This window comes from Hydra viridissima, unplaced genomic scaffold, assembly GCF_058129835.1.
Source record: "Hydra viridissima isolate aposymbiotic clone 2 unplaced genomic scaffold, HvirCarnegie_v1 scaffold_11, whole genome shotgun sequence".
NCBI classification, from domain to species: domain Eukaryota; kingdom Metazoa; phylum Cnidaria; class Hydrozoa; order Anthoathecata; family Hydridae; genus Hydra; species Hydra viridissima.
In genome coordinates, this window is record NW_028324310.1 from 9,905,467 (window position 1) to 9,917,994 (window position 12,528).

Here is a 12,528-nt window from a genome sequence, read left to right on the forward strand (position 1 = left end):
AAAAACTTCCAGAACCATAAGCTATTCCTTCTCTTTCTTCATGTTGATCTCTATAACCTTTTCGTTTTTCCCTAATTTGGTTCCGACGTTGTTTTACAGACTTCCCACAGAATTGACGAATTGCAATTTCAAAATATTTTTATAACATGTTAATTTTTTTTTCTGTAAGACGACCAACATCCCCTAATCTTTTAGTATCACTTAATAAGCTTTTATTAGTTGCTTTTAACTTTCTTAGTCTTGCTCCACTTCTTTTTTGAATATGACCTCCACATTCAAGTTTGGTTAATTCTTTTCCATCATATGGATTCTGTTCTTGAATGTCTAAAAATACTTTAGAATCAACGTCCTCAAGATAATTTACACTTCTTAATATTCTTTCTAAAACAGAAGCATTAAAATAAACGACAAGTTCTGCTGTTTTTATAGATCCAGCAGATCCAAAATGATTAAGGTGACAGTCATTTTTATGTTTTTGCATAAACTCTATATACTCATCAGAGTTAAACTTATCCTCCCAGAGTTCACAAGCTTTACATTTTTTTGTGCAAACACGATAGTCAAGGCATTTTCCTGTATCAACTGTAATAATAGTTACTATAGAATTTAAAGAGTTACGTCCTCGTTTCTACCATGTATCATCAAGAAACAGTAATATCTGAAATTAGACTTTAGATACTGAACGTAGATTTGTATCAAAAGATTTTTCAGAAGTTTTACATGAAACCTTTTTACTGGATTTTTCAGAAGTTTTACTTGAAACTTTTTTACAGCTTTATTATTGGCAATAACATTGCTGGTTGATGTTGTAAAGTTAGGTAAAATGCTTAAAGCATTTCTCTCAATTAATGACATTTCTTTACTCACAAAAGTATCTTCATTTTGTGAAAAAATGGGCAAACTTGATTTTGTAGAAGTGCTTTTTCTTTTTTTAAACACTCTTGAGGCCCTAATTTTTCTTCTCCTCAAAGCATCAGTTTTCATATTTAACAATTAGAAATAATATATCTATTTTAATCAAAATTAAGTTATTTAAAAACAAAAAATAAATGATTATACTCAGGCTATATTCAACACCAATAACTGAAATGCAGAACATTTGCTTTTAAGGTGGTACACCAGGGAAAAAACGAAACTGTGAAATATTATATAAAATGTATCTTTTTGATGAAAACTTGTTTTAATAAAGTGTTTTAATTAATTTTATTTAAAAAGATAATTTTTAAAACTTATTAAAAATGCATAATGGCGGAAAAAAGAACAACAAAGGCTGTATTTCAAAACATAATATCTTTATCTAGTGAAAAGATTATGGATAACCGATACAGTTATAAAACAACTTATTATATACCGTTTAACCCATGCATTTTTAAATTTTTTGAAAATTACTCTTTTTATCACGAATTTACTAAAAAAATTGAAATTTTTGACTTCCTCTATAGATTTATAGCAATAACTTTTTATCTAACCAAATCCAAGAAAAACCCATGGGTCAACCGGAGCATCAATATTAAATAAACATTTCCTGAAAATTTCAGCTCATAAACATAAACTGTACTTAAGTTATCATGTTTTAATTTTAAAAAACCCTAAAAAAAACATTTATGCAAAAAAAACAAGAAATAAAAAAGAATAGATCATTTTGAAGTGTTAAAACTACTAAAAACCACCAGCTACATAAAATTCTTTTTTCTTATCCTGTTCAGCATCACGGAAAACCATTTTATTTGGTTTTAAAGATTTTCTCCTATTTTTTCCTTCATTATTCGATTTTAAATTCATTCAATTAACACGAGCAATATTTGCTAAAATTGATTTTTTACAAGTTACTGAACCAATTAAACCATAATACTTTAGTACATTTAACACAACCAATTTCTCGAAAACCAATAACTGCACGCATATTTACTTCAAAAGTTTTTTTTTTACTTTTTTCTGGTTTATTTTTTGATAAAACTCTTAGTGAAGTGTAATTACACGTAGACCAGCCACAAGCTGAGCAGTTCATGTTGAGTAAATGAGAAAAACCCATTCTGTGACTTAATTTATCTTCAATTAAAAGAGGAGAATAACAGCACTGACAAACTGTTTTTGAAATCAAACTTTTTAATATGGTAAAATTAATCAAAACGAAATAGTTATCAATTTGTTTATCATCAAAACTTTTAATACTATTGTCAGTAATTACTTTCTTAGCACTGAGAAGATGGAGATATTAAAGGCTGAACAGTAGAATAATTTTTATTAGGATGACATCCGTTCCATTTTCTTTTAACTTTTCTAGATAAATTTTTTTTACTTGACATCTTAACAAAAAAAAATCAAATAAACAACAAGAATGTTTGTGCTCTGTTTAATAGGGTTTGTGACTTTTATCAATGCAGTTTTGTAATTTCGGAAAGTTCTAGAACATTTGATGACGTTAGGGATTTAATAGCTTTAATAGATTTACCAATAAGAATTGTAAATATGTGTTTGTGGTGATTTATGACGGTTTGTGGAAGGATATTTTGGGAAAAGCATGGGGTATATATAAAGGAGAAAATTTGTAAAAAGGGAGAGTTAGTTAGAAGAGAAAATTATTGCTATTTAGTGACTTGTTGATTGCGAGAAAAAACTACAAGTTTAGACCGGGAAAGCAAGAGCAATTCTTTCTTGATGACTTAATGCTTTCATAATTGCTATTGAAAAAACAAGTCCAAAATCACTTCCAAAACAAGTTAAAAGTTTTTTGCTATGAGGTTGTTAGGGAGTTTTATATGATAGTGGGGCTCAAGTAGGTCAAAGTTAAGCTATATATTTAAACAAGTATGTCGAAAGTTTTTTTTAAAAGTCAACTTAAAGGGTCAATCTTTCATAAAATTAGAAAAAAAAAAAATCAAAAAAAATTTTTTTTGGTCATTTTTGTTCCTCGTGTACCACCTTAAGTTACTTTATAAATAGGACAAAAAATGAATTAATATCAGCATATTTAAATGCTGGTTTTATAGTTTTTAAGGCAAAAAAAGAAACCAAATATCACTTAGTATTTTCTAAAAACTTTCTATAGAAAATGCTTGCTTAAAGCAGTTCAATAGAAATCAATACATGATGTTTATCTTGTTGATATGCCATTGCCAAGGAGCAATACTTCATAGTACCATTTTTTAAATGAAAAATAGAAAGCTGTATATAGATTTTATTGGATGATAAAGAATTCCATCGTTTTCAGCTTAAATGAAAATCCCAAGAAAAGTTTTTTTCAAAAAAATGAAAAGTTTTGATATTTTTAACCATACTACCACCTCAAATGAGATGCCTTGTGAACTAACAGATTGAGAATTAGGTGACACTTTTTGAAAATTCATTTTGTAATCAATTTTCCAAAAAATTTGATTAGAATGATGTACAAAACTTTTGGACTGAATAATAAATTTAGCTAAGTCGTCTGGCTCCTTTAAATTAATAATCTTTTCCTCGAATTCTCTAATTTCTAACAAAGTGCTACTTAATGAGTTTCTTAATCCTCTTATAGTAACTAAATTATCACCATTCTTTTACAAATTTGTTTTAATTTCCTCATTGATTTCGTTTATGTCGTTTTGTAGTCCCGCTCTTCGTGATGTTTTCCTATTTAAGGCTGCCATAATAAATGAGTATGAATGTCACTTTGTGCATAAAACAGTTCCTTTTCAATTTAGTAAATTAACTGAAAATAATGTAGCTCGCTAATTCTTTTAGCCAATTTTTATATTTTCTGTAAGATTGTCCCCAGTCAATAATACGGATACGCGGTGGGAAGGCCTATAATAACCTGTATCGCCATGACAAGCTCGCATTTTGCAAATTAATGTATTGGCAGTAATTCCTCCTTGAGCATGTCATAATTAAATTTCTGTGGTGTTCATGCAGCAGAATCATATACAAAAATTATACAACATATATAGTACTAGCACACAAAGACGGAAAATATTAAAAAATATACTGGACGTTCTTTGCACACTATGTCATATACACCCTGGTCTGCAAGAATTGAGAGTGTTAAAGTATTTGCTGAATAAGTTAATGAAATTAAAATAGCAATAGACTTAACTTCGGAAACTCGATTAGATCTTAACGAAATAAAAAATAAATATATAGAACCTTTTAAATGCTCATTACTAGCAATGTATGACACAAAGTTCTTGCAGCTATAAATTACAGAAATACTGTTTTACAAGCTCGTTATGCAACAACTTATGTAGTAATAACCAATTTGTCAAGTTTTTTTACTGAGTTAAATACTTTAAGAGATAGTTGGAATACTATTTTAAATGATTGTTGGGCATATCTTTACACATAAACACAGAATTATCAGGAAAAAGTTTACTAAAAGGAAAAAACAGCACACGAGTTAAAAAGGACGCCGACAAAAGAATTTAGAATTAATGTTTTAGATGTTTTCATGAATAGAATCATGAGAAATATGATAAGAATATTTAATGCAGCAAAAGAAATAGATTCTTTATTAAATATATTATGGTTGTTCCGTGACTTAAATGATCAAGAAATACAAAATGTATGAAAATGATATCGATGATCATCTTAGAGATGAAATGCTTCATTTAAAATCATTTTGTGATGCACATATGCAAAATATTTCTCTTCAGCCTGTTGAATAATTAAATTGAATAAAAAAAAACAAACTGGGATGTGCTGTTTCCAAACATAATTGCAATAAGGCTATTTTTAAAAATTCCAGTGACAGTTGCCCAAACAGAGAAATCTTTTAGTATGTTGAAAAGAATAAAAAACGTATTAAAATCAAGAATGACACAAAATCGTTTAAATGACTTTGGACTTTTATCTATTTAAATCAAAATGGCTATGAAAATTAATTTTGAAGAAGTTGTTAAATTGTTTGTGAGTCGAAAGGCTCGCACAGCTCTAATATGAAAAGTGTTTAACATTACTTTTTATACACCATTTTTTTTAACTTTAGTTCTTAAAAGATTTCATTAATTTTCATTTTTATTTTTAAACGGCCAGAGCACACTTCTAGCAGTCTTGGGTATATGATTAATCATAATGAGGACACGTTAAGTAAACTTCCCCAAGACCCGAAGTTTCTCTCGGCGGCTGTGATAATATGCATTCGTAATTCTTTGAATTGTTCCTGTTTTTGAGTAAAGTTCTTTATAAATATTTATTAAAAAACTCATAACCCTAGTCATTTATTTGAACTTCGAAACAACCATGTCGGCATATCTGTTTATACAAACAAACAAAAAAAAACCCACAGTTGTAGCAGTTTTATTAGTAAGTGCTTCTGCTTCGACCCATTTACTGAAGTAGTCGACTAATAAAACCAGATATTTCTAACCATTAACTTCTGGTAGTTGTGTTAAATATATTCCTATTTGCTTTATATTACCTTTTGGAATTAAAATGTTTTTGTTTATCTGGTAAGTAGATTGTAATAGGATAAAAATGGCAAAATTGTTTAAAACATTTTGAAGTAAAAGAATACCTTCGCAGCTTTATTTAAATGATATAATTCATTATCATGACTATAAATGGCTTTGTTTGTCTTCTAAAGTTGGCTTTATCACCTTTATTTAAAACTTCTTTTGGATACGTTCTATATTTTAAATAACTAAATATCAGGGTGTCCCACTTTTAACCTGACCAAAAAAAATTCAAATGCACCCTATGTCAATCATCCTTATTTGGCCCCAGGACAGACCAAAAAAACCTTTAGGCCTCCAAGTCAAGGGGTTCCAGTACAAGGTATTTTTATATGCGAGGTCCATGGAATTATTCCCCCCCCCTTCCTTTCGGTGCCTCTAATTTATGAATTGAATAGCAGAAAATTGTCCATTTTACATTTATTTTTGTTCTGAAAAAAAAAACCTTTCATTTAAGAGCTAATACTTGTACAAATTTGTCATTTACAACAATTAAAGACAGATAAAGTCAAAAATCACATTAAAATTACATAAAGTCACTTTTTTTCATATCTTTTCCAACCTCTTTTTGGTTTTTTTGCACAACTTGCATGGTATCCTGTAGAAGACTTTCTTCATGGCTTTCAGCCACAAAATCTTGCACAAGTTTTATATGGCGCTCAGCCCTGTTATTTACTACTGCTAGATTCTCCCTCTGATCTTGAAAGTGTCTGTAGGAATCATTTTCAAAGTTATCCTTTATCCTTGTATTGATTACTCCTGTAGTTATACCTAGGTATGTGAAGAGCAGCCAGGAGTCTTTAGAGATGAAGTCGGACAAAACTGACATAGGCACCTCATGAGTTGGAGATTTAGGTTGCTTCCGTTTAAAATTATCAGGCTGCGGACAATTGAAACCTAGCAGCTTCTGAGCTAGTCCTGCTCTTTCCCTCAGTTCTAAATGTCTATTTGCTATTGAAAGAATAGCTAGCTGTGGGGTCAGGTATTAGCTATAACGGTGTGGGGAATTATTTAGGCCTTCCCTGAGACACTAAAGAGTCACTTTTTGGAACCTGATAATATTTTTTACATCTGACATCAAATCAATACATTTTACAAAAAACACTCTCTTTTTATACACTTTTACAATCGCGTCATTTTCACACATTTAATGCATTAACAATTACATACATTAACACTTACATACATTAGCACCTATAAACATTAACACCTACACACATTAGCACCTACAAAACATTAACACCTTCACACACGCTAAATACATCTCGAAGACGTTATTTACGACACCCTCCCCCGATTAAAGCTAAGACTTCGGCTTTAATCTTCCATCTCGTCTTCCATAATGTAATTGATCTTTTGTCTTGCATTCAATTTCGCCAGTCTAGTTTTTCTTTTCAACGTATCCTCTTCGGCTCTGGTTTCCAAACTCTCGTCCGATTCGATTGCGCATTCTGCCCCACAATCCATTTCCAAGTCACACACCAACTGAATTGGTCGTTCAATTGCATAACCATTTCCCAGGCGTATTTTAAAGCCGCGAATAACTATATCGCTCCCTTTAATGTTGTTTTCAATTCGGCCGATGTTGAGAAGTGCCTTGTCCCTCACATCGTCTTTAATGAGCACTATACTTCCGACACCTGGGAGTTTCACGTTGTTTCTCTTTTCCCTTGCTTGTTGTCGTTCTTCCATTGCGTGCACGTACTCGTTCATCCATCTTTTCCTTAAGTGATTCTTACAATTTTTAACAAGCTTGACTCTACGTAGCGTGCAATTGTCCCTTGATATTAAATCGATATCTTCTTCAACCAAAACTGCAGGTCTCCATTAATACATTTGGCGTTAATACTTGATTATAGAATTGGTCACCTTGGTAACAAAGTGGCCTATTGTTCATTGCGCATTCCACATCCAACAATACTTCTTCAAATTCAAAGAAGCTTAGGATGCCCTTATCGATTGTTTTTGACAAACTTTTCTTCATTATTCCAATTAATGCTTCAAACAAACCTCCCCACCACGGCGCTCTTGATAAATTAAACGTCCATTTTATGGCTGTGGTAGCAAGATAGTTTGCGAGATTTTCATCCTTCTTAAGTGATATTTACCACATCCCTGTTGCCACAAATGTCTTTGCGATATCACTAATCATCATTTGTGGTAGTCCTTTTTTTGCGACAAATTCCTTTAAAATTCTCTGAAATACTCCTGCCGATAGATCATGACAAAGTCTAAGGCAGACAGCTCTTGTACATGCGCAGTAAACAGTGCAACATAACATTTTTCAACCCACTTTTCTGCCGCTTTTTACTTTAGCGGACCGGCAAAGTCAACACCAGTAACCGTAAACGGTTCGATATCTTCAATTCTAAAGCTCGGTAAAATTGCTCTCGTTGGCGGTAACAGCGGTTTCACTCTATATCTTTTACATAGATTGACATAAAGTCACTTTTTTCATGTCTTTTCCAACCTCTTTTCGTTTTTTTTGCACAACTTGCATGGTATCCTGTAGAAGACTTTCTTCATGGCTTTTAGCCACAAAATCTTGAACGAGTTTTATATGGTGCTCAGCCCTGTCATTTACTACTGCTAAATTCTCCATTGATGTTGAAAATGTCTGATGAGCAATAAGCTATATATATCCAAGTATGGTCCCCTGGGAAAGCTGCTCCATGCAAGTCAAGTTCAAACTCTGATGGACCAGGCTTGCATGGAGCAGCTTTTCCAGGGGACCGTACTTGGATATATATAGCTTATTGCTCATCATTTCGTAAGCTAGCTTAAAAGCATCCAGATCATGTGACGGAGCCTGGGCCACCATAGGAGATTTTAAAAAGTATGCTCCGTAAAATGTGACAATAAAGTCAGTTGACAGTTCGATCATATCTTTCTCACTATTATTCAACTTTCAATTAATCTTTGAAGTCAACTGCATTGTAAGCAAGTATAGACTACCAGCCAAGAATCTTGCTTGATGGTGGGCACCTGGTTGTTTGAACTGGAAACCAGGTACATGGCCCCTGAGGTACATTACTATAAGCTCACAAAGAACTTTATAATCTCCCCTTTGAAAGCGGTCTTGTTTTAGGGCTGTTATGCAGAAGTTCTTAGTATCTAATACCTTTCTATGAAAATCAGTACCTACCATATCCTCCTCTCTTCCATAATTGAAAAACAGCAACTGATCAACATTATTTGTTCTTTCTCCTATTTCTGGTCAGATTGTTTGAAAATCTTTATATATTGCACGTGATGGAGATTTATTTGATTCTTGAATACAATCCATTGCATAAGAAATATGCCTTTCAGATATATGGTGCCTTTAAAGATCAATTTTAAAAAGATACAAAATGTAATAATATTGCAACAGTTTAGTGCAATAAACTTTTAAAGTATGACATCAAAATATTTACCTACAGGGCGGCCGAAGCACAGGTCTTTTAAATACAAGATCCACCAAATTCACTTAGTTGCCCCCTTGTATTTTCCAGAATTAGAGGCCGTTGTATCTGCACTACAACCAATTATCTGGTCAGTGAGCTCATAATACTCTAATATGCTCTGAATAGCTTAGTCCTGCCCTTTAGATGACTCAATTTCTAGAACTCCTAGCAAGAAATCTAAAGGTTGATTAACCTGGGGGGATGTTATACTGAGAGCAAGCCTTTCTACAGTTTTAGACATTTTTTGGACAGTTCGGTAGTGTTTGACCAGTTTTGTATCAAAATGAATGACGGCCTTTAAACCCCGAACTTTATCCAGATTTTCTTCTCTCGCTATTCTAGCTTCATTTTCAATCACAATCTTTTTGTTTCTATGTAGACTACTCTTTGATACAGAAAATGTATTTAGATCAACACCACCAATCTTGAACTTAGTCAAGAAAAGAGCCCACTAGTCGAGAACATCATTCATTGAAAGCTCCATGTAAACTCTATCTTTACTGATCTTCTTTTTTTTTTGATAAGGCTCAAATTCACTGTCAGTATCAGTGGCACTCGTACCACTTGAAGATAATTCTATCTTAAAATCTTTTATCCTTTCTATGTCCTCTATAGCTTTTTTCTTTGATATTTCATGTTTTTCTTTTTTATGTGGTTCTTCTCTACACATACTTTCTATCATATCTAACATTTGTTTTTCTCCGTCTACCATTTTTTCTTGGTAAGACTTGTCTTTTCCAGTGGCAAACTTAACCATTTCACCTTTGAATGCTCTCTTCAGGAACTCAATATCTTCTGTCTTTGCTTGCTTGTCTCTATTTTCGTCATCTCTTAAAAGTTTTAAGATGTCTGCGTTAAAAACAGGAAAAACACAGTTCGCTTCTTTTATAAGACTCTGTTTTTGTTTTATATTGCTCTTCTTTCATCTTGTTTATTTCCATATGGAAAGACTACACAATACCTTGTTCTAAGACTACACAGTACCTTGTAGCGTCCATAAAATTTCTCAAGCTTCTTCTACACTACTTGTTCTGTAACCCGAAATCTTGAATCAAACCCACCCTTGTCCCAAATACTAAGCAGTTCTTTCAGAATGCATACTGCAGTAAATTCTCCCTTGTAACTTTTTGTACACTCCCCTCCAATGCAAAGCATGGATCTTGACATTGTCTTTTGTGCACAGGATAGTTTTGCGTTTTGATTATTCTTACTTGACCTGAGCCAATATATTCGACGACAAGCTTCTCCCAGTGTGGGTAGTCTAAACATATGTAAAAGTCTTTACATATTTGTTTCAAAAGTTTTTCACCTAAAAAAAGCTTTCCAATTCATTATTTTAGTTAAATCTAAAAATATTACCTGTTTGGTACAAACATATGTAATGGATGCTGAAGTATGTTGATTGTTCTTTTGCACCTATTAGTTCTCTGTGGAGCTAAACTTATGTTGAAGGATGTACCTGAGGCTCCTGGCTGACAATCCCTCTTAGTCCTAAGAGAGGTATATCTCATTGGAGGAAGACTTCTACACTTGTAGTTACCAAGGAGCTCTCCTCATTTTTCTCTCTTACAGTACTCTGACCATTTCTAGTCCTTGGAGATTAACTAGGAAATCCATCACCATCATCGGCCATTATATATTTTAAGAAAATCGTAATAATCTGAAAAGTGTAAAATGAAAGGGTTTTATAATATTTTACATAAAAGCAGTAATTTGAATAGAGCATTAATGCCACGAAAAGAATGGCAAAATATTGCTAAAACAACATATTTGAATCTGACTTTAATCATCCAAGACATAATATTTCAATTTTTATAAAAAAAAATATCATTTTATGTCTAAAATAAGACATCTTAACTTGTGGCTGGAAGTCATGACAAAGGTCTTCTAGAAGATTCCATGCAAATAAACCAAAAAGAGGTTGGAAAAGACATGAAAAAAAGTGATTTTATGTAATTTTAATGTGATTTTTAACTTTATTGCCTTTAATTGTTGTAAATGACAAGTTTGTACAAGTATTAACTCTTAAAGGAAAGATTTTTTTTTCAGAACAAAAATAAATGTAAAATGGACAATTTTCTGCTATTCAATTCATAAATTAGAGGCACCGAAAGGGATGGGGGGGGGGGGGGGAATAGTTGAAAATACTTAGTTCTGGAACGCCTTGACTTGGAGACCTAGTAATTTTTTTGTTGTGTCCTGGGACCAAATAAGGATGATTGAGATAGGGTGCATTTGAATTTTTTTTGGTCAGGTTAAAAGTGGGACACTCTACTAAATATATCAGCAAATCTGGCGTGCATGTCTTATTTATTTGCAATTTCGCTAAAAATAACTTCAGAGTAAAATTAAAATGTTGGGAGTGAAAATCTCATATTCGTTTTTTACTCCGCGGTAAAAGTTTCATGCGCACTTCTCTAGGCCCTTCTTTGCGTGGTCTTGCTGCTCCTTTTTGAGTCCTCGATAGCTTTGTTATGACCTTCAATCTCATCTTTAGTCTCGTTCCCTAAGCGATGACCTTCTATTGAGTTTACCATTCCAGTTAGTGGTGTTCAATTATGAACACTGCTAATTGGAATGGTAAACTTAATAGAAGGTCATCTTCTTTGCTTCGATGCGACAAACACAGGTAAGACAGAGCTCTACATCCATATGCTTGATCGCCGACCCGACGCCTTAAAATTTTGATTTACCCCACGCTGGAGTGGAACAAGACTTCATAATCGACGACTTCATCATCAAAAAAAAAATTAATTCCCGAATTTCCCCGCTCTGCAAGATTGCCAATAGCGGGCGCCACATTAAGCACAGCCGAAGGATCATCGCCCAGAGATATGCGGCGGTCGCCCGACTCATAAGAGATCAGCTGAGTGCTTGGAGAATACTCGGATTCATTTATCGAGGTCAGTCCAGAGCCCAGCAAAGACAGCTTTGTAGAGCTCAATTGTAGTCGGTTTGCCGCTGCTGTTAGCAGTGGAAGTAGTAAAAACTGATCGGGAGGAAACTGACGCATGACAATGTTAACAAGATAGATCCGAAGGAGGTGACTGTTGTGTACACGAAATATACCGCAAGGATGGACAGGAGCATGGGTGCCGGGCTAAACCAAGTGGCAACATTAGCACACACAGGTCTTGTCAAGAGACTCTTTCCCGTGGGTGATCATGCTGCCCTTAAAACTGATCTCGATAATAACCCAATATTGCAGTATGCTCTATGTGTTCTTTTGGGAGAAGTATACCACCGTTTCAGTTTAGGTGTAGCTCCGTTGACCTTGATGTTGAGCACCGTTCAGCATGTTGATTGAACTCGTCCAGCGTGGTCTGTTCAATATGATCGGCAGTTTGTTTAAAAAATGAACACAGATGAATCTGATTAAATATGATGCAGGAACCGACAGTCAATATAAAACAAAATATGGTGGAGGAACCGACAGTCAACGTAAAACAAAAAGACGAGAGAGCTGTTAAGCCTGGAAAAGCATCCTCGGCCGTACGAAAAGAAAAACAGCGTCTGCTTTTCGAGACTTTAGAAAAACAGAAACTGGAGATCGTCGCAGTAGGTGCCTGAGGTGGATGAAGAGGACGAGAGACAAGAGCAACTTGAACAAGGAAAGAAACAGGGTACTTATGGCGAATAAAGTGAGATAGTTGAGCAAA

At 33.5% G+C, this 12,528-nt stretch overlaps 1 pseudogene; it reads right to left on the reverse strand.

The window, feature by feature from the left end:
• Positions 1-5,952: 5,952 nt before the first annotated feature.
• Positions 5,953-9,560, reverse strand: LOC149882097 (uncharacterized; annotated as a pseudogene).
• Between the last annotated feature and the right edge of the window lie 2,968 nt (positions 9,561-12,528).